The sequence below is a fragment of the Lates calcarifer genome, linkage group LG16_LG22 (assembly GCF_001640805.2).
Source record: "Lates calcarifer isolate ASB-BC8 linkage group LG16_LG22, TLL_Latcal_v3, whole genome shotgun sequence".
NCBI classification, from domain to species: domain Eukaryota; kingdom Metazoa; phylum Chordata; class Actinopteri; family Centropomidae; genus Lates; species Lates calcarifer.
In genome coordinates, this window is record NC_066848.1 from 804,745 (window position 1) to 828,173 (window position 23,429).

General features: G+C 41.9%; 1 long non-coding RNA gene across 1 annotated transcript; it reads right to left on the minus strand.

The window, feature by feature from the left end:
* Window positions 1-11,974: 11,974 nt before the first annotated feature.
* On the minus strand, window positions 11,975-21,700 carry LOC108890396 (uncharacterized). Its single transcript, XR_001962147.2, has 4 exons — window positions 21,596-21,700; window positions 21,380-21,464; window positions 18,805-18,899; window positions 11,975-12,617 (listed from the first exon to the last, which is right to left on the minus strand). It is a non-coding gene; the product is annotated as an uncharacterized LOC108890396 (long non-coding RNA).
* Window positions 21,701-23,429: the final 1,729 nt, after the last annotated feature.

A 23,429-nucleotide genomic window follows, 5' to 3' on the forward strand; every position in this document is an offset into this window, starting at 1 on the left:
GATCAGTACAGTGTATCAGGGGAAACAGCGACTTCACCTGAAGATCAGACAGGATATAAATCAAACAAACCAGTGCTACGTTTTAGTACAAGGATCACAGACTGCACTGCATGCTGACGAGGGGAGGGAACACCTCCAACATGTACAGATGGGTCAAACCTCCTATTCCTCACCTCACTACCCTGAGTATCAAGCCGCTCCACCTGTCTGTTGTATTGTACTTACAAAGGCATGTCAAGACTTGTTCTGCTGTATGTTTCTGTGTCATGAGTACCTCTGTCTTGAGTTTGATCTACATGGGTTTATAGCTCATAGATGCACGCTGGTTATGAAAATGTCTGTATTAAAATATATTTTTTGAAAAGCAATCGAGCTCCATGTTGTTTGTTAATATGAAATTTGCACCTTTAGATGATGAGTAAAGTTATCTGATTGATCTTCATGTTCCAGCCACCGAACAGCTGCTGCAATGTAACTAATGATATCACACAAACACCACTAAGACCAGATTGGAAGGTGCAGCATACGGTATTCCAGGCAGCTTACAGTCCTTGTTAGACTTATTCTGCTCCATAGGTAAAAATTCAGCTGTTATTTGTCAATGGAGGTCTGGTACTGTTACCATGTGACGCTTCTCTTCTGAAGTAATAAAAACACATAAGATGCATGTTCAGCTCTGTGCTCAGTATTTTTTTGTCATGGTCTTACGTAGTCTCTGATAAAGCTCTGTCCTATCCATAACAATTAAAATAACAATCTGAACCTGTCAGTGGCAAAAACAAGCACTTCAGTGGACGGACTTTGACCATTGTCCATTGGATTACACTGCAGCAGCTGTTCAGTGTCTGTTCACTGTTTTTGATCAATACTGCTCCGATTCTAAAGATTTTTGCTCCTATCAAACATTTAAACCCAAAACATGAGACAATAAAGTCCAGTTTGAAAAATACCAGAGTTATCCTTTAAGACCTGTACAGTTTGAGGTGCAGTCCAAACACCTGTGGACCTTGTGGACTCACTCACCAGATCTTTCCAAGTCTTCATGCACACCTCAGGTCCACAACCCATGCAGACTTGGCAGAGGAGGTCCTGAACCAGCAGCTGGAGAGAATGAATAAAACATGAAGAGCTGTCACTGGACAGTACATCAGCAACCAGCACTGTGTGTAGCTGTTTACAAATGTTTCCAATAAATTGATTTATAATGTGGAATTAACAACCACAGCTGTGTCATTCATTACATGTTCTGACCCTGTTGTTCCATCTTACAGTGGTGTAAGAAGTTTACACAGCTAGGAATTAAAACAACACGGATTAAAACCTCTGACAGATCTGTGGTTAAAATAAAGGGTTGTCTTCTGCTGACTATATACATCAATTTAATTCTTGTCTACTATTATATCTGGGCTGAGTCTGCAGCTGTAAATTTTACTAATAAGGCACAAGATATTTTCATACTGTATCTTTTATGTTTTTGACACTTTTGCTAAGTGGGAATGCTGGAAATGCTGAAGCACCTTCTGTACCACTAATTCCATTAATAAATGGTTTGTCCTTAGTTCTAGTGGTGAGAGGGAGCTTTGTGAAGTGTTCCCTACAGGAGGAAGGTTTGCAGTGACCATGAGCTGACCAGCAGTATGATGAACGCACTGAGAAACATTATGACAAGCAGACGATGTCTTCTGTGAGCCCAGGCCACACATTCCTTCCACTGCAGCAGCAGAGACACGCCTTCTCGTCTTACATGTTAAGAGTCAGCTTTAATTCTGACTGCTTGAGTTCATCCAAGCTACTGTCGCTGACCATTGCTGAAGTAACTACACATAGAAAAGGCAGCTTACTTTACCCATAGCTCCACAGCAACAGTAATGATATATATTACTCTGATTTACTCAGTCAAGTGTAGTCAAAGGTTTTAAACAACTCCACAAACACAAAACACACACTGATCCCACTGACAGGTGGTTCTGTTGGGAAACCTTGGCTCCTCCATTCATCTGGATGTTACTTTGACATGTACCACCCACCTGAACACTGTTGGAGACCCAGCACAGCCCTGTGGGTTGTCAGGTGGCACCGGCTTGTTCCAGATCATCCTACAGAGGAGTTTGGAGGCAGTGTGTGTTCTGTATGTACAGAGAAAAAATAATATCAGACCTTTATCCAACTCCTGGTGAGACGGCAACAGTAAGTTGGTAATGATAATGTGTCAGTGCCTGACACTGGTGATGTTGTACCTGAGGAGGCAGCATGCAGCAAGGGTTTATGTACATGTATGAAAACAAGACCACTTATGATCCACCATAAGTCTAAGTACACAAATCCATATGTCATACCACCATCTGTTTTCAGACACAGTACATTTCTCACTCTGAACATGCTGCCCTTCACTCACTGAGCTTCAGTGAGGAGAGGGTTTCTTCTTCTGCTACAAGAAAACAGTCCTGAGTCTCAGGCGTCAGTTCTGACAGCGTTCTCCACCAGCTCCTTCTGTGGACTTTGATTTTCTTACTCCCTCCCCTCTGTCAGGGGAGCAGTGGTGGTGGTGGTAAGAGTTGGCACTGTGGTTGATTGGGTGTCACATTTCCAGAATTATTTGTTTTATTTACGATATGGATTTTTCCGTTTCCACTCCACTGGGTTTAATTGTACATCACACACTTTGTACTGTGCATCAGCAAAGACTGGAAGGCACGAATAAAAAATCAAGAAAGAAAATGGGAACTATGTGAGCACAGTCCTTCAATCTGATATGTAACTAGTTCAGCCTCTGCCACAAAATACAACAGAAAACTGGATGGCAAAGGTTCAAGGGTCTCCAGGGTTTGAAGAAGTCTTCATTCTCTTTCAAGGTCTCTCTTCTCCTAAATAGGTTTTTTCTGCTCCCACATTGAGGCGATCAATATTTGCAACCTACTTGTGATGATGGATGCTTGTCCACATGCATGTTCCACAGCCCCACACATGATGAACTGTATGAACTGACCCTGTAATAGAGCAGCTGGTGGGAAGCTGCCTGTTACAGTGACACTCTTACAAAATCTACACCAACTGTTGTAGATTTATGGGTTCTATCCAGTATGAGGCAGGTATGTTAACCCTTCCTTTCACCTCCTCCCAGTCCCCAGTCAAGGCAACAATCAACATGTGACCTTCTGACCTGTTTGAATCCATACTGTGTGAGAACAGCAATATTTCATTATACTGTTCCACCTGTTTCCTCCATGTTGTTGAAGCTCATTTCCTCCATGAGGAAAAACAATGAATTGTCAGATATGATCGAAATCAAATCACTGCTTTGACCTACTGTTTTATAAATTTGACTTTAGCAATTACAACAGTAAAACACTCCAGGACCCAGTATGAGTTTAAATTAACTATTATCTATAATCTATTGACTATAATCGTATAATGTGTGGATCTTTAGTAATCAGAGAAACAAGCTCTCGCAGCCCCTCTTAAAGCTGTGTGTCCATCCAAGAGTGTGATAGAAAAACATAGATTTTTAACATTGAACTGCTTGATTTTACAGATTTTAATTACTTAGTCCATTTGCCAGTTTTAATTACTGAGATGAGACCTTTGAGGATAATTCAGCCTCAAGTAAAAACCTCCAGAATGATTCACGCTGAAGGAATCCCAACCCAAAAAAAAACTACTACCTCTATAAAAGTGGTTAAAGATAATTCAGACAGGCAATATCTATCAAAATAAACTAGATTCAGTATATATAATAATGTTCAATATTCAGCAATGATCAACTTTCTCTGCTTTTGGTTTCTTACTGATCCCAGAGTTTTTGTATTTTTCTTGTTTCAAACAACAATGGACTGAGTCTTTTTTAAGCCTCTGCGGTGGCGACAACCGTGGCCAGAGGCTTTCTGTTTTCAGGTTGTCCGTCCCATTCTCGTGAACGCGATATCTCAGTAACACCTTCAGGGAATTTCTTCAGATTTGGCAAAGACGTTCATCTGGACTCAAAGATGAACTGATTCAGTTTTGGTGGTTAAAGGTCACCGCGACTGAATTCACACGCTAATTGACTGGCATACAACCATGAGGCGGTAATTCTAGTTTGGTTTCTGGACGGGTGGATGGATGACAGACCTGCTCCTTTCACTGCAGGCAGTTACTGGGTTTTGGTGTCGTCACTATTGATCAGATGTAGAAAAGAAAAATGGAACAGTGTAAAAGCTGAATGCTGATGGAGGCAGTGGTTGAGATTCAGTGCTGTAGTTGTAGTACTACACAGGTGTTGGGAGATTGGGAGATTCCTATCCATCCTTTGAAGCAAGAGTGGCACCAGTGACTCCATATCCATCATGCAGAAGAAATAGTAAATATTTACGCCGACTGTCAAACTACAGGCCAGGAATGACAGCAGAGATCAAAGAGTCAGCGCAGGCAAAGATGGAGAAGAGGGAACGAGAGGTTACGGCCTCAGAGGTAACAGCTGATGTAATAAGTGAGGGGTTTGTGGCCCTGACAAAGCAGAATCAGGCAGAGCTTTCTGCTTGTAAAATTAACTCTAAACTCAACTCCACTGACACAAACATTAAAACGACATTATAATAATCGATCAATTTCTGTTACTAAAAGAATTAAGAATTAAAAGACTGCATGTTGTCTTGTATTTGTTTCTTCTGTATACTATTTTAAGGTATGTCTAGACTCTCTATATGAAGTGCTTGATGACTGTTGTGATATGGCTATATAATATTGATTGATTGATTACTACAACAGAGCTTATCTGAATGCAGTTGAGCAGTTGGTCTTCAGCTGGACTTATTGTTCCACTGACGTCATTTGTTAAAAATATTACAGCTCCCAGCATAAAAATAAACTGTACAAACACTTGTCCCTGCTCTCACTGATCCAACCAACTCACAACCAGTCCTGCTCTCCCTTTCTCTTCTTCTCCAGACAACAAGTGAAATAAGGAACTCTGGTTTTCAGATTTCACTGCTCCAGGAACAATGACAAAGAGCCCAAGGTGTTTACTCAGCTTATAAAACTCCCCTGATCCCAATTTGACCCAGCATCTGTGGGATGATCCAGAATAAACTAGATCCACAGAGGCTCCACCTCGCAACCCACATGTGTTTAGTTCTGCGATGATGCTGAAACATAAGAACTACCTTCTTCTCCACTCACTTAAAAATTCACCCACAGGCAACTTTTTAACCTTCTTCTTCTTCTCCTCATAAATCATTATAAGTGCTCATACTCTCATCAAGTCAAAACACCGACAGGTGTCGTCCATCATCTGCCTGAATACAGTGACAAGAAGTGGGTAGGTTGAAGGTGAGAGCTATGGACAGCACTCTGAACTCATCTGTCTTCTCTGCTAAAGATGCTGAAACATCACACTGGCTTAGAAAAACAGCAATCCTCTGATCTGTAGCAGGTGGAGAGCTACTACACTCTAAGGTTGGTAACCTGGATCATACATGTAAGAGAACTGAATACAGTGTTCAAAGATGGCACTTAAGTTATTCCGATGAGAACTTCTCAGAGTTGTCCAGGCTTTAACTTTTGGGTCAACACATCACATGACCCACAGTTCTGTCTGTTCTCCAGCCCAGAGCTATTCAGATGTTTACACTTTGAGTTCCTGAATCTTGATGGCATTTGAAAAGCTGAATTAACTAAAACAAGACTAAAAGTCTAGAGCCATGCTACTGTCTCTCTGAGGCTATACTAAAGCACAGCTCTGGACTGAGCCATGTTCACGATCTTAGTTTAGCACGTTAGCAGGAATCGTCAGTAATTACAGCTCATAAATTCATTCAAGTCATTGGGATATATCATCTAGGAACCACAAAAATTTGTGTAGATGTTGAGGTATTTCAGAAGACAGTGAAAGCTCTGAGCTGCTGTTGTAGGACTCATCCTCTGGGGACCATGAATTTCTGTTGACTGACTGACTGACCAACAAACAGACACTGCTATTCTATAACTTGACACTAGCATGGCTAGATTATTCCTCAGGCCACAGATAACACTCTAGCTCTGCCCAAACAACTCTACCATCCATGTTTTACTTCTGAGAATGAATCCAGGAGGGTCAAAAAGTTTGACACCCAACCTTTATCTCTTTTCTTCCACACATGTGACCATCCCATCTTTCATCTCTGCCTGCCATGGGTGAATCCTTGGGGTGGTCAAGACACACAATCAAATACCTCATCATTTATCAATGGGACACCCACTGTGCCGGAGCCACTATCTACTTTGTGATTGATCGTCCACCACCAGAGCTCGACCTGCAAGACTCAATTGGACGGGATGGACGAATCAAGAAGAAAAAGAGTTCTAGGAGACAAAACTCTATCCATGATGCCACAGAACCTGGATGCTAATCAATAAAATCAATCAGTAAAAGTCAGCGAGATGAGGATTCGGAGCAGAACAGACAGCTTCACACTGGGGCACAGTGACAGCCTAAGGAGAAGGGAAATATCAGAGGCAATTTGTGCTTTTCTGACTCACTAATTACAGGGCTCTCATTTAGCAACCGATTGATAGCTGCATTTAAGGACATTGTGGGAGTCATTATGCTCTCAGTAGGAGCCCAAAGATCTAACTGAGCAATTGAACTCTAATGCCCTGAGCTGCATGCCTCGCCTTTCTTGCAAGCCTGTAGTTCACAGGTGATTTAGGATCCCTTTGCTCATCGTTGCTTCAGACTCACCCACTAAATAGAGTGACAGAGGACAAATTGTATTGCCTCTCCAAGTGCTGTGAAAGCACTCTGTCCTCTCTCTTCCTTCCACCACGGCTCTTAGATGCCAAAAGGGAATTCTGAGTTGATTGAACCAGAATTCTTGAAAACGTATTTTACGAGGGTCACTACCAAACGGCTGCTGCCTTGTGGAGGTATGATGTTATGCTGTTGCCCTCCTGGTAGATATGTTTCCTCCCCCTCAACTCGGCACAACAGATCCTTCACTGCCAGCTAAATGAAGCTGCATCTTGCTGATGATGGAGAGCGGCTTTTGTGTCAAGGGGAGCATCATTCACAAAGCAGCTGAACTGAGGTGACTTGTGGGGAAAATGAAAATGGACTGTTCATCTGAGAGCACAGATTCAAAATGAGCTTCATGATGTAAGTACAGTTATTACAAGATAAGCTTTCTTTAAGTGCTGTGTATAAAGAGGTCCAAGTGTGTTTTAGTAGGAGCTTTGGGATGTATATCTGTGTATGAGTGTGACAGAGTGGAAGCAAGAAGCATTAAGGGAGTATATGATATGGCAAAATGATATGTTCTAATGTGCTGTTCTAATCTGATTAAAGGAGTGGAAGGAGGCTGAAAAGTACAGAAACAGCCATCAAAGGCCTCTAACTGTCGCATGTGAAAATAAGTACAATGTTCATCTTTGAGTTGTCGGGCTTCATGCGTCTTTTCAACTTTCTTCAGGGCGCTGTCGTCACTGCCCTGCCTCCAAGAGCAAAATCCAGCCACCAAAAATCGATTTCATTTCACTCCCAGGTGAAATCAATTCCATCCCCAGGTGCTAACAAAGATCGTCATGATGAAAGCAATTTCATACATGACACATGAGTGATTTAGCATTGATTTAATCTCCTATGAAGCTTTCCTGGCCTCATTGGCATTCAGACAAGAATGCCAAGTTACACCAACACCTGTAATAGCTGTAAACTACACCTCTGCCAAAAGGACTGCAGTCATGTATCACTCAGTATAATGGTTTAGTGTATGGTGTGTCTGCTCTCCTGCTCAAACAAGCCATGAGAGAAGAGAAAAATTGTGTGAGGTATAAAATCTCTGAAGGTCAGTTCAGTCAGGATAAAACCTGAGATTGCTGCACCAAAATCCTCCGCCTATAAATCATCTGTACAGGGTCCAGCAGGTCATTCATGATGACCTGGGGGGTGAGATGGGTGAGCTCTGTATGATTTTGTCTGTTAGTTTAAAAACAGTAATGTAAGAAAATGACGATGTTACGGACTGTTAGTGACAAGACTGATCAGTAAAATCGGCTGATGACGCATTCATTTTAATCTTCGGACTCTGACGATGTCCGATTGAAGGTAAAATGGGAAAGGATTAGAGATTTTTTTACAACACATGCAATTTAAATTTTGGCTTTCTAGACTCATACTGTATCAGCTGAAACACTGACTGATGTTCACATGTCAGCACAGAACAATAAACATAACACCCATCAAATTAGCTGGCGCAGCTCCATGTCAGCCGTCTTAACGCTGCTGCGGTGAATGAAAAATCTTCAGAGCTGTAAAAAGGGAATAACTTACATAACTCACGGTGACACACAGACCAAATTATTTATTACCTTATTTGACTGTAATCCTGAGTTTTCGCTGCCTCCATCTCCTCTGAGATACAGTGAAATTTAACTGTTCTGTTTGCTTTTTTATGCAAACAGTAGAACCATTAATCATACATTTACTTTTTTTGGTCACCAGGAGGCACTGCAACAAGCTGGAAACACAACATCTGACTTTTTATCATCTTAGAAAGTTGTGAGGGTAAACAAACAAACAAACAACTGCTTCAACAGTGATTCAGTTTAATGTGTTAAAGTAACATTATGGAACTACATTACCTTAAAATATGAGGGATGACAATGGTCCACAGCAGAATCTCTGTTAAAACAGCAACCGCTGAGCTCCTTCTTCATGTTGGGGAGAGGTACAGGTTCAAACTTAAACTGCTGGAATCAGACCCAGAGAGTTCAGAGTGAAGCTGAACTGGAGATCAGTTAAAAACCAGCGTTCATCTCTGATATCCAGGAAACTGACGGGAAAATCAAGAGTTAGAAACAGTTTGTTTGTTGTTTGGTGGGCCTATGTAGTCAGAGCTATGTAGTCTTTGTTTTCTGTACATGAAAACCACTGAACTGCTCCGACAACAGAGCAACAGCTTTAATTACCACTGGAGACTGCAGGGGGCGCTGCTGCTCAGTCAAGTTACATTGTGTTGCTTTAAGTTGAGTTCATTCAGGATGAATGACGGTGCGTGGGAATCCCTGTCTGTACATGACGTTGTTCTGGTTGGTCAGAAACCAGAACCAGCCGCACAAAACGACGCCTCACATGACGAGTGATTTGTCAGAGCCGGTACTCTTTAACAGGCCGGGTCTAATTGCTGGTGTATAAATATTCCACAACATCAGTCTTTTCTCCACAAGATGACAAAGGACATTAGGGCTTTCTATTTCCCCTGCATTTTTAAACCCATCATTAATTGATAAGATGTCATCATTTTGTCAAGACTCCAGCATTAATATTTTAAGGTGAAAGGCAGAAAATTGTGAATCCTGATGAAATAAAAGCCCTCTGTTGTTGGCTTTGGGTGATTCAGATGGAGACTAAAAATAAATCCATATGTCAGTGATAGATTTAGTCTGAAACAGGTAATGAATTTAAAGACTTGCTAAATTGGTCTCTAAAATAATTAGTCTTTCAGAGATGACATGAATATTCTCTTCCACCTGCTCCATTGTTCTATGGATGTGTTTGTGAATCCAGACTCACAAAATAAATTCTCACCCATTATCCTAAGCTCATTGTCAGTGTGATTATAATAAAGCTGAAGTTTGAGCTGCAAGAAAATATCTTTGACTTCATCACTGTCTGTGCACATCATGTGGCTCACAGTTATCATCACCTCCTGAATACCCTTAGTTATCTGCTCAGGCTCTCAAGTTGAAATATAATTTCACAGCTCCTTGCTGTCATTCCACTTAAAGCAGCTGTGTACACACTGTGCATATGGCTGCTTGATTTAAAGATAGTCTCTAATTTGTGCTTCAACACCTGCCTTGAGCTGCAGCCACATTCATCACGTTTACTTTCACTGCTGTATTTCATCAATAGGTAATTCTTCCAGACAGTTATTTAAAATCTATTAATCGTCCTCTCAGCTTCATGCACCAGTGATGTTAAGATGCTCTCTCTTATGTTTACTCCGGGCTGTTTTGGGAGACGGGAGTAAGAATTTTCAGGGCTGAGCGTTTACAGAATCCCTCTTGAAAAACCAATCGATGGGTACTGTCTTCCTGATGAGTAGAATGAGTAACCGTACAGAGCCTACAGGCACCATGCGCACACTGAAATGACCGCCATCATTTAATTGCTGTTTTGCAGGCACATATTGAATGTTCAGAGAATCATATTTAAACCGATCAACTGATGCTGAGAAAAACAGCTCAGGGCTCCGGCATGTCCGCAGCTTTAGTCGACTAAAAATGAACTAAAAATAAAAACGATGAGTTTGACTCAATCTGACTACATCTAACGTCATGGACTTAGACTTACAGTTACATTAATATCTATACAGAATAAAAGAATCAATCAGGAACCCAGTGAGTCCTACAGATCATTAGTGACGGTGTGGCTGCTTAACGCCCTGAGATGAGGAGCGTCATCTCTGACACTCAGCCATTAGTGAGTCACACTGTTTAGAGAGCTCCAACGACACTGAGACAGATGGCGAGTGAGAGGAAGACGACATGAGACGAGCCGGAGCGTTAGTCCGGTGACACACTGTTCATTCCTCATCACCAAAGAGAGGTGTGTAATGAAGGGGACCCTGACAGTGTACCATGCAATCTCCACATGGCAGGCTCAGGCCAAAGCTCATCTATCCCATATTTAATCAGTGATGTAGTTTGACTTTCTGGCATGGTGGAATTCTTTATATAATGTCACTGATTACTGAATTCTTGGAAAGTTAATCTTATAATGCAGAGAACATTGGGTCGAGCAGGGATTCTCATCTCAGGCTGGTTTGTTTCTTACACTCTCATGTTTTATTTTTGTGCACTCATTAAAGCAACTAAACAGAAACTCCTGTTGAACTGATGATATCTGATGATCAGATTTCATCAGATCAGATTCCCTGATCTAACTCACTCTTCTTTTGGCCAGCGGACACAGAAAAGGGATTGTGTTCAACGGCCAAATGTTCAAACAGCTCGTGGAAAATGGCAGGACAGAAATAAAAACACTCAAATTGAATAGTTAAACTTCTTTATCTAAATCGTTTCATGTAAGAGTAAAAAAAAGAGAGACTGTACAAAAATGCATTGCTCCAACATTCAGCTGTACGTAGTTTACTGTTCATAACATCAGGTTTTATTTAGGGTTGTATCATTTTTATTCACATCATATTCTCATAAATGAATGCCATGAGTGCAGAACAATGTAAAGTGGGAACATATGTATATCTAAATGAAATTAAGAGCAGTTCCTCCTGTCCCAATGTGACTGTTATTTCCCTTTGGCACTGCAGCCAAAAAGGCCATGGGGTGATTCATCTGACCTTCATGATGATGGATAAAGGAGGACAAAGGAGGACGCGACACTCTGCAACCTCCTCTATTTTTATTTCCAACTCCTCCTCAACTGGAGAGATAACCAAATATTCTATCCTAATTTGATCTGGCACAGTATGGCTCTCTGGCCATTGAGCACAAGACATCATTTCGAGACCTCATTATTGTGTGTGGTGTTTTGGACATGATTGCATCCTGGATGACCCACTTCTCTTTGCTAGGACCCCATAAATATCTGAGTGAAAATGGAAATGTAAGCAGGTAACTTCACAGCTTGCTCTCGAGTGGAATGAGCATGTTGCTCAGGGTCTATATTAAATTGAGGGCGAGGGGTGCTCGAGGGTTAGCACAGTTTGCTTCTGCTGGCTGCATCTATTGGTTTCACTCTTCATTTCAAGGTGCACATTCCTCAAGTGTTTTGACTACATATGATGCTACAGCTAAATGAGCAATCTCTGACCTTGAATTCATAACGCCTGGAGCTGTCTGTCTGTCTGTCTGTCTGTCTCTGTGTGTCTGCTGGTGGAGGTGTGAGCGGCGGCAGATTTGACAGTCTACCTGCACGCTGTAGGTAATTTTGTGGCTTGTAAAATTATGAATAACAAATACAATATAAACAATAAATGGATATAAAACACAGCTGGTGTTCATACAGATCTCTTTTACCACAAACAGGTATGTTATTTCTGTGAGAGGAGTCTGGGCAGAGCAACACAAACATATCTGTCAAAACATGCAACACTTACTGTATACACACTGTGAGAACAACCTTCTGTTCTCCTGAATGAGCAGAACATAATTATGGGGGCAGCTGTAGCCTGGAGGAAATGACTTCATGACTGGAGGGTTGATCATTTGAACTGGGCTGACTGGGAAAGTGAGTGTCCTTGACCGAGGTTTACTTCAGTTCAGTCGAGAGAAACTAGGTTATAGATACAAAGTCTTTTTTCTTATTTCTTATTTTACACACCACAAACGTGTCACTGATATATCTTTCTGTTTCTGCTGTCAGCCAACTTAGAAACACCATGATGAAAAACAGCAGCTCTCTGACACCTGAGACCTCAACTGCCCTCAAACCAAATCGTCTAAATTCCACAGTGAACTTGATGTGATCAGTTACCGTCTTGTCAACTTCAAGGATCGTCTCCTGCATGATTTTCCACAGCTGCCTGGAGTTTTCCAAAGACCTCAGAGATCCACCTCTCTGGCCTGGTTGCTCTGCCTCCATCATCAGCTGAAGCCGTCTCCCGCTGCCGTTCGATACTGTGTTTGGAGCGGAGCCACCGGCGCTGCAACGAGAGGGAACCAGGGTCATCGGGTGACCTTCACCAAACATATACTTCACCCCTAACTCAAGTGTGCTGGTGTAAATAACTGACACCAGTAGTAGAGTGACTGTCAATGGGCAGAAAGGATGAAGAAGATCTTTGTGTTATATATAAATATAGATACTGTGTAATAGAATCAATCATTTAGCTCAGTCATGTTTTGTAAGGCTGTAGCTGCTGTCTGGATTATCTCCACTTACAATAAAGTAGGTTTGTTTTGTCTCATCCTCACTTTTAAAGCACTAATTCAGATTTTTTTCAGTGTCCATGATTCCATGATTCCATGATTCCATGATTAGTTTAACAGTGTTTTCATTGCCAGGAGTAGGTATCAGATTGGAAGAGCAGCTTCTGCAGAGGAGATTAAAAATCTCTCCTTTGTGCCACCAACAGCTGTCGGTCTATAACAATTGCTGAGGTGGTTCAGATGATGCTGCCGTGCCTGTAATATGAACCTTTGATTTTCAGCTATGCAGACTTTACATGCATCCTGGCTTTAATCTGTCACACTGACTGTGATCCCAGTTATCATCACTAATGACAAACAAAATACACCTGTAACACGGCACTGCATCTTGTTTTCATGTGATTACCAGTTCAAGAGCACATTTATCACACACTGCACATGAAAGCTGCTTTTATCACACCACACACCACAGGGAATATCTTTACAACCTACACCCTGTGTTTGCATTTTGCTATGACTGAATAAACACAAACACAGTAATCCTGATAATACATCTGTGACAGAGCTGGGAACCAGACTAATGAAGCCTCAGACTAAAGCACAGAGCGCAGATATTAGGAGAACCACTTCTGATTGGTCCCTTTAATTAGCACACTGGATTTCTACTTCAAAAAGCAACGGCTCAAATACTTTGGCAGAAGCATTCCTGGTCCCCAGAGGAAGAATCCTCTTTGACTGTGACCTGGATGACCCCTGACTTTTCATGTAGAACCATCAGCAGGTTGACATTTCAGAGTGAGACGCCTGGAGAGCTACTGGACAGATTCCCAACAAATCCATGATAATAATAATGACAAGAATAATTAATGTTATCCAGCCTTTGTTAATTAGCAGATGTTTGCAGGCTGACGTGCTAAACTAAGATGGTGAACATGGTAAACAATACACCCAAACATCAGCATGTTAATATTGATATTGTGAGCACGTTAGCATTCTGAAATTAGCATTTTGGAAAGAATGGTTCTAAAACATCTTTCTCAATTATAACTGCTCCAAACAAGTTGATTTAAATTTCTTAACAGTGATTTTCTTAACCTTGCAAAGTTGTGACAAATGTTTAAGTCAGCCTGATCTCATTAAATTGCATATGAATAACACACTAAGTCATTTCAGGCCATGTTTTTAACCCCTAATTCCCCGGAGTATTTAGATTGTTCCAGAAAACCACTGAGTTTGAAGTCAGAGGAAACCATCTCCAGCCCTCACTACACTTTCACAGCCCCCACGTCTCACTGTGGATCCAGCTGATATAAAATGCACGGCCACAGTTTTCTCTGGAAACTTTATGCCCTTGCAGAGAGGTGCGAGCAGAGAGATAGGGGTGAGACAGCAGGGGTGGGGTAAGGAGTTGGCCTGCTCCAGCACCTGGAGTCTAAAGCCTCAGAGGGGTGCCATAAGTGCAGCTCGTTGCCTGAGGGCCACTCCTCCATCCGCACAGTGTCAACCACAATCCATCAGTGTTTCTCCTCAGCCATGACTGACACGCTTCTGGCTGGTTAATCAGTGAGAGTGACCCGGGCCATCAGTCAGCACCGCCCGGGGGGCCTCATCACCATGATGATGCAATGAGATGTCTCTGGATACATACATCCCTCACTTCCACACAACAGGAGGAGTGTGATAGCTGCAGGTTTTCTCTTCCACAATAAGCAGGGAAATGATCACTCCTCATGGTTTGCATGAAGCTGCAGGAGAATCTCTCTGGAGCTGGAGCTGGAGATTAAATCATAGAAGCCAAAATGCAGGAGAGTCCTCTCTCCATCAAGCTGTCTCTCCAGTTGTGCCATCAGATTTAGTAAAAATCTCTTTTAAAGCCACAAAGGTTACAGATTCTCTCAGTGAAAACACGTCGTTTCAAATCTTCCTCATGAAAGACTAATGGGATATTTACTGTGTGACCAATCCTGCGTCACAGTTTTACTTTTGACTCCGTGACTATGAGACTCACATTTGATACTGAGGAATGATGCATCATTCAGGAAGACCCTGATTCAATAATTCATTAGACCTTTTTTAGTTTTTTTAGCTGCCTCACAGTTCACAAACTGCACTGCAGGAGCAACAGCGTGTCAGGCTGTAAACTTTACAACTAAGACTCAAAATAACCAAACCACAAAACTAACTGTGATGGAGGTGAAAGGCAGAGTGACACCGGACAGCGTGAGGAAGGTCAGAGCCATTTGTTTCTGTTGGCTGCTCCGGAGTCAGGTAATTTCTACCTGCTGGGGGCTGCAGGTCAGTCGAGTTAAAACCAGCTGAGAACTCTGTCAGCAGGAGAGACACTGGTCATATCTGAGCTGTCACCAAGACTCTGAGTTGATGTCTGTATGGAAAACAAGAACAAATGATCAAACAGTCAAGTCTGATTCAGCTGACTGTGGAATACCACAGGGTTCAGTCTTATACAGCTGCATAACTGACCGAGCTGGTGTGGAAGTGCATGTTTGTCTTTAGAGCTTAAACACAGCAAATAAACTAATCTAATGGAAACCTGTGTGTGGAGTGTGTGCAGTGTGTGTCTTCTCATGAACTGACATGAATTCCTGTTGCTTGTTATATTGTTGACTCAAGTGTGCGACTAAATGGCCCATACACCTTTCACTGGTCACTGCACTGCACACAACAAACTTAAACTCCAAAAAACCTAAATGTCAAACGCTGGCGGTCAGAACATCCCCCAGACTGCCACAGTGGGGGGTGTGGCCTTTCCTCTGATGTGGGAGGCTCAGCTGAGGCCTCATCCCTGTGTAGTCTATACAAGCCTGACACTTCTTACTGTGTCTTACAGTTTCTCCAGCCTCTTCTACCACGACATGACCATCATTCTCTCTTATGAATCAGTGTTAATCAGCACAGTACAGCCTATTAACAGTACTGTCAAGTGTGTATCCTGAGAGTCAGCAGCTGTAGACCATTACACACCAACCACCAGCAATGCAACACACACATGTGGCACATACGGTGACTAACATCAGCAATGAGATACCTGCAGCCATTAGGATTCAGAGGCCTACACCAGCAATCAAGAGATCAAATGGAGAAAAGGGAGGGATAAACACAGCGGACACCTGCAGCCAATGGGGAGCAGTTAACAAAATGAGAACGCTATCAGTTAATGAAACTCTTCAACTCCACTAAGTAGCTATTTTACTGCAGGAGATTGTATTCAGCTCAGCCCTCTCAATCAGAATCAGAATTTCCTAAACACACCCACTGTGATAAGAGCGGCGAAAACGAGGTGAGCAATCTGAAGGTCGCTGACGGAGGCAATCAGGAGATGATGGTTTAGTCTAATGTGACTGTGTGAGACTAACACATTAGAGCATGTGTGCTAATGAAACAGCTTAGTTAATGTACAGGAATACAGAAGATGAGCTTCCCTCATGTGATTTAGAAAGATACATCACAGGCTATATCATGTGACTGTTCTCATATTGCAGAAGATTAAAAAAATCCATCAGGTCTCATTGCCATGTGCCACACTGACTGTGTAGGATAGATGAAAATGGTAGATGGATTATTGGAGGAAGCTGCAGTTGTGTTCATCTCCAGCTCTTACATGCTGCTATCGCACCACCAGGATTATTTACTTTACTGTCTTCTATCCACTGATCATGTGCTGCTATATGAGCAGAGGGCAGGAAGCATGTCAGAGTCACTAACGTGCATTTGCTGCCTCTGACATACCTTCATGGACTCATAGTCCCACACAAAGCACACGAGCCATATGAACATTACATGACCAATGTATTCGATCCTCCACCTCTGTGGGGTAACGACATATTCTAGATTAGATATATGCTCATTCACAGTCCTGCTGAGAGTTAGATGAGAAGACTGATACCACTCTCTTGTCTGTACTCTAAGTATGAAGCTAACACCAGCATTCTTCTAAAATATATTCCCTCATTTGGTGTTTTGATGATAGTGGAGAACATGTGTTCTTCTGGGTTGATATCTGGTGACTGTGAAGCCTGTGATTCATGTCATTTTCATGCTCATCAGACTGTTCAGTGACCCTTCTTTCCCTGTATGGATGCAGTTCCTTTCCTTTAATCAGTCACCTGTCTGCAGGTTGTTTCAAGCATCTGAATCCTGCTGTTTTTCTGGTGAGGACAGTCTATCCAGTAGACTAGTGCCTGCATACAGTAGCAGATTCAAATCTAGGATTCTTCCGTGCTCCATTACACGAGGCAATAAAGCAGAAACATGATAAAATTACTTTAAACACAGAAAGTAAACTGAGTTTTTTTCGCCATAGAGGCACTTTGCAGCGAAGCAACTTCTGTATTATTTATGAGTGCATTTTACAGACATGCCCATTGTACTGTAGGTTATTGTGCTCACCTCTCTCAAAACATTCCCTTTCAGAGCTGAACTTGCAAGGCAAGCACAGCCATTGAGAAGCCAAACAGCACCTACGCAGCAACAGTCCTGAAAGGACTGCGGCAGGAATACAGATTGAGATTTCCAACATGTCCAGATACTTCAGAACAAGGTGCAGTTAGTTTCTGAAAAAGGACCCTTCCACCTCTCTGAATATATGTGATGTTTGGACAACAAACATGCACTTATGTAACCTTGAGGCCAAAACAGGCTTTGACAGTCTAGATAATGAACAGGAAGAGCTGGAAGTTTGTCCTTGAAAATATCAATGACGTCCATCAGATCCATTAGCTCCTTTCCTTGAATAGTAGCAGCAGCACATTGTACATTCAGCTGCTGAAACATGGTGATGATGTGCATTAGTCACCGTCTTTATAGAGATGATGGCAACATTTTTTCTGTGTTGATTTGTTCAGTGGAATCAAACATAATCAAACAAAGTCTTTACTGCTCTTTACATTTGTGTATCTACTCTGTAACGTGAATGCTCACGCTCATTTAGATGACCACAGTCGGCTAAAAGTGCAGTTCTGAAAAGAGTTCTAGGTTCCACGCTCCAACTGAGCTCACTACTTTTTAAAAAAAAGTCTAACATCTGTCTATGCCTGCAACTAGTAATTACTTTCAGTTCATTTTGATTCATTCATCAGCCAATCTCGATTTTTTTTTTGGTGACGTTCTAAAATATGTTGGTTAAAATATTCTTTACTATCATGTAATACTGAAAAAATCAGGAAATATTCACTTTGGAGGAGCGGGACCTTTTTCCATTTGGCTTAAAAATGATTCATCAGAAAAACAGTTTGAGGTTTGTCAGTGATTCTCATCGCGTGGCTCACCAAGCTTCAACCATTTTCTCTCATGGCAGAAATAATCAAACAATACTGCAGCTGATACACACAATCCCTGACATACTGAAAACAGCTGCACTGCACATACACATGATGCACACCCAGGGCAGCAGTGTGGTGGAACACGACAGGGACATTCCCTTATCATCTCCGTCCACTGACAGTTTACAGCTGTAAAACTGGAGGCCCAACACTCACTGCACTAATGAAAACAACACACAGCATAACTTTATCATCTCAGAGGTGAACAGGTCCTTGGAGCTGATACTCAGATTGCACCAATACCTGCAGCACAGACGAGCCTTAACACAAAGCTGAGTGCGATAGGTTGCTATGGGAAATGTAAATTAGATGCAAAATGGATCCATTTTCTTTACAGTATTGTGTGAAAATGCCAGAGCCCACTGAACAGCACACTGTTGTTGAGGACAGCTGAGGTAGAAGAAAAGGGAAGAGAGATAAAAGATAATAAGGGCAGAGGTGATAAAAGAGAACATATCAAACACTAAAACCATGAAGTGCCCGTAACAGAAAAAGAAAAGTTCTTCTTCTGTCATCATTTAATGGTGCTGAGACACACAGGAGGAGGGGGGGGGGGGGGGGGGGTAAAGTTGAGAGAATATAAATCTCTGCATCTGCATTTTCCTGTTCTTTACAATCTGACCTTTTCTGCTTCTTGACAATCGTCCCTCTGAAATATCTCAGATCAGCAGTCGAACACAGTCAGAGAGAATCAGCCATGCTCCACCAGTCCTGTAACTTTAATAAAGAGTAATTTACAGTTAAACAAACTTAGTGATCAATTCAATCGTCTCTTCCATTAAAGCACTGCATGAATGTATGTCAGAGGAATCATGACAACATGCTGCGCTCACATCTTGTTTCTTTACTGTGTTTATAACATGAGAAAACAATGCAAAGATGATGATTCCTCCTCTCTATCCCTGAGAAAGAAGCTGCTAAATTACAAACCCGTTTGCTTCAGTTTACTCCAACTATGTGCAGATACATAATGTTGTGATGACTGAAAGCATGACATTTCTCTGCTTATCTGGCAGTATGGAATTCCACCTCAGCAGTTCTACTGATTCAGGCTGAGGTGAATAAGATAATCCTAGAAAATGTCATATAATAGAAAAACTGACAGTGCTGCCTTTTCCTGTTTGCAAACTTCACTGTTATTGTGCTGCAGGAATTTAATCAGAACTGATATCATTAGTTGCCAATCATCATTTACAGGCTCTTAGAAAGCCGACATGTACGGCAGAAAAAATAAACACAAACATAAAACATGTTCTGTTTGCACATGATGCAAATCATCTATAAAGTCAGTACATCGTCGTTCTGTCTAAATATCTGAACACTGAATTAATGAGACTTATAATAATTTCCTCCTCACGTGTAAACCTCAGAGTCATCATAGTGAAATCAGAGCGACAGCACAGACCTCTTGTGCACAGCATCTCCCAATCATAAAACCAATAAAAACATGTGTGTTCAGAGGCTGAGCTACAAACCTCACTGTTCTGATATGATTACATGGTCTAACCACATTTTTGGTGTGGCTAATATGATTACAGGACTATGGAGGCAAATTGTAGAGGAGCCCAAATTTTGTCACACTATGAGACTGTGGGGAACTGTTGGTAATGAAATGAAGTCTGATTACTGGACGTGTTTCCCCTTCCTGTTCAAAGTGAAGAGGTCGTCAGTCTGCTTTACTGCTGTGTTTCTGATTTGATTACGAGTTTTAGCCCAATGTCTGCAGAACAAGCCCATGTACACCATTTACAGTTAATAAAAGTAACAGTGGCACAGGTGTTATAACAGATTTTACAGAGTTTTTGTGAGTGACTTACGATACCTTCCATTGGGATATTTAACGGTGAAAGAACAGACTAGAAATTAAAATTAAACTCAACAAATATTCGAGTTGGTCGTTGCCCTGCTCAGTCTGTGATTCTTGCCTTCAGTGGATAAAAATGGCAGAATTTACAGGACCAAATTTCTCCTGACAAAAAACTCTTATGCACATAAAAGAGTGACAGTGCTCAGTTAAACACGAGGATCCCAATCAGTGGGACAGATGAACAGATGCACAAGTGACTACATTTCCACGCCTGCTGTTTCAGCACGAACTGAGTCTGGGGGTGTGAAAAATCATCAGCCAGGTGCTGATGAGCAAAGGAGTCTGGCCATGCAGAGTCAGCAGGGATACCTGACACACAGTCGGCTCTGAGGTGACTGTGACCATCTGCATTAATGCACACAGGGACCAGAGTCTTGCACAGATCATCAGACTGTGTGTGTGGAGCTTTGAGAGCTGGCAGTGACGGCTCAGAGGCAGCGTTCTGTGCCAGGATCTCTGATGGTCCCGATAGGCCCAGGTAGTCTCTCCAGTGCTGGAAACGTATGTTGTCCGACTCCATGAGGCACAGCAGGTGATGAAAGAGCCACGAAACCATACAGTTCATTCTAGCTCCTCAAAACACAGCCTTCAGTGCACATATACCTCACATGGAATGGCTGAGAAAGTGGGTGATTGTGGGGAGAGAGAAAAAATGTACTTGCGTGTTGTGTCCAGCAACAGGGAAACAGTGTGGGTTGCAAGTTGTTGGAGCTAGCATGAGGAATAGCTGATATTAGCATTCCACATTCCAAGTTGTTCCAAAATGATGCATGTTATCAGAAACCATAGTGTCTTTACTCGCTATTCCTGACCTTGCACTCGCTGCCAGACATGCAGCGTCCCTTCATTATGCAGCTCACGGTTACACAAACAAGAGGCGCATCTCATTTTTCTTTGTCACCTTGCTCCCCTCTCAGATTCTGGGGAAAGAAGCTGGGTGGTGTGGTTGACAGCCATCGGCTTTCTCCTATTTACTTTTAGAAAACTGAAAGATTTAGTGAAAGGTAATAGATTTTTTTAGCCACATGAGCGTTCTGGCTCGATGGATGGGTGCTCCACCACTTTGGTCCAAAATGAAATATTTAAGTTTGAAAGAGAGAGAATTATTCTCAGGAATGTATCTTTTGACTCAGTTGAGCCTCATCACTGCACTGCCTCTGTGATGTGAATATCAACAGTATACAGCGAACACACTCTCTCACATGTTCTGCAACATAAACCAAAACATCAACAGTAAAGCCTGTTACCGGTCTGAGATGTGGAGGTCTAAAACTGTAGTTACTCTCACAAGCAATAAGCAAAAACCACACGAGAGTTTCTCAGTACTCACGAATCCAGGGTGTAATCAGAGGAGTGGATGAGGGGAGGCTGGGGTGATGGAGGGCCGGCAGAGCACAGGAGACACCACCAACGGTCTACAGCAGCACAGCAGAGGGCGGGAAGCCGGAGCTCTACTGATCCTCTCTCTTACAGTCACAAATGTCATATATATATATGGCATAGTAAACTATAACATTTAGTCACAGTATAAAAAACTAATATTTACCTCTTGTAGATCACACCATAGGATGAGGAGTTGTCCGCCGCTTGTTATAAACGTTATTACTCCTATACCAAAATATTCAATATTCACTCCACCATGATAATTAGCTTAAACGTTTCTCCAATACTTGAAACCTGGAAGTTTGCGACTAAGCCCCACCCCTCTGCCTGAGAGTGGGATTTGATTGGCTGTTAGCTTTAGGATGTTCCAATCAATGTACAGAAAAACAAAGCCCGCCATGTTACGCTGATAACTAAGTTAGGTTGTTAGGCTCATGTACATATCAAACAAACTAGAATCTATTGCATGAACTCAAATATTCAACCTTCTCAAAACTTTTTAAACATTTTAAAGATTATGACTCATATTTTTATATATTTTATACACGTTTAATCTTCGTACCAGCACCTCTACAGCTCGCTAATTACCGTTATTCCTTGTTTGTTCCATCCATTCAAAAAAACAACAACAAAAAAAAAACAACAACAAAACGATAAGTTACTGTTTTTACACGTTGATGTGCCACGCAGCAAGAAGAAAACTCCAGGGAATAGTCCTACACATAACTGCCTGCAAAATAATACTGTTGTTACCTTTGGTCAGAGCTAACTGTTTCTCCATCTCCAGTCTTCGTGCCAAGCTAAGCTGACTGACTGAGGTGATGCTGGTCCAGTGCATCTCACTGTGTCACCAGCAGTATTCAATCACTAACACGTTGCCAGTGAACAGATATGCTGATCTGATTGCTGCATCTTGTGTATCCTCTCTGAAGCCTCCTCTGGGAGCTTCCCTCTCTTCTGTGCAGCGTTAAGATAACTCAGAGGCAAACCTGATTGATCTCCAGGTCACACAAGTACAGAGGGTAAAACAGGAATCAGATGCACCTAAAGATTTACTGAAATGAGAGGCTAAAATGAAAACAATCAACACTTCCTGAGGGAGATCACTGTTAAATTGGCGGGCCATTGGTGTGATTCAGTAATTTCCAGGTCAGTGTACACCCAGACTGACCCCTGTGTGAGGTGAGTGGGTTAAAATACATGGTGTCAGTTTAGGGTAAACAGTCCTCCTCTACTGCTTCTTTCATCACCCTGTCCTAAGTCGTGGCCACAATTTACCTTCCTTTTCATCTGAATGCAGAGAGGGGTCAAACGCCTTCACCTCCTTCTCACCTGTTGTTTACCAGCTCACATGGACTGTGAGATCAATCTGAATGAGATGCTGGACCTTTCAATTACACCTTACCCAGAATTTCTCATCTTTCCGTTGAGTGGTTATCACAGTGACTGTGGACACATGGCTGTTTAAAAATGAAACAACTCATTTCTCTGACCTGGAACAAGTGTAATTCAGCCAGTCTCTCAGGAGACTCAACATACAGTTTATAGATTGGCTGAATGATGAGCAGGCAGCTTTCCTCCTATACGACTTTCACAGGAACCACAAACCTTTGTTTGCATTTAACATAATTCATTGGACTTTCCTTTGGAGCAGAGAGGATCCAGTCGATGCATTGATTGGTCAAGCAGTGTAGAATTGATTGAAAATGTCAGACACACATTCTCTGGTTTTAATTTCATAGATGTTCAGGTTTTCTGTCTTTTATACTGATGTGAACCGAGCTGCTTCAGGTTTCTGGACTAGCAGAAAGACACAGCTCCATTACTGTGGTATTGAATAGGTGGTAAATGAATTCACATAAAAATCATGATTCTTATCTTGTTCAATTCTGGATTGATTCACAAACAGCAAAAAAATCAATTTTTGTAGCTTGTTAAAAACGTTATGTTGATGGAAATGAACTCAGCTCTGAGGGGACAGTGCACCGACACAAATA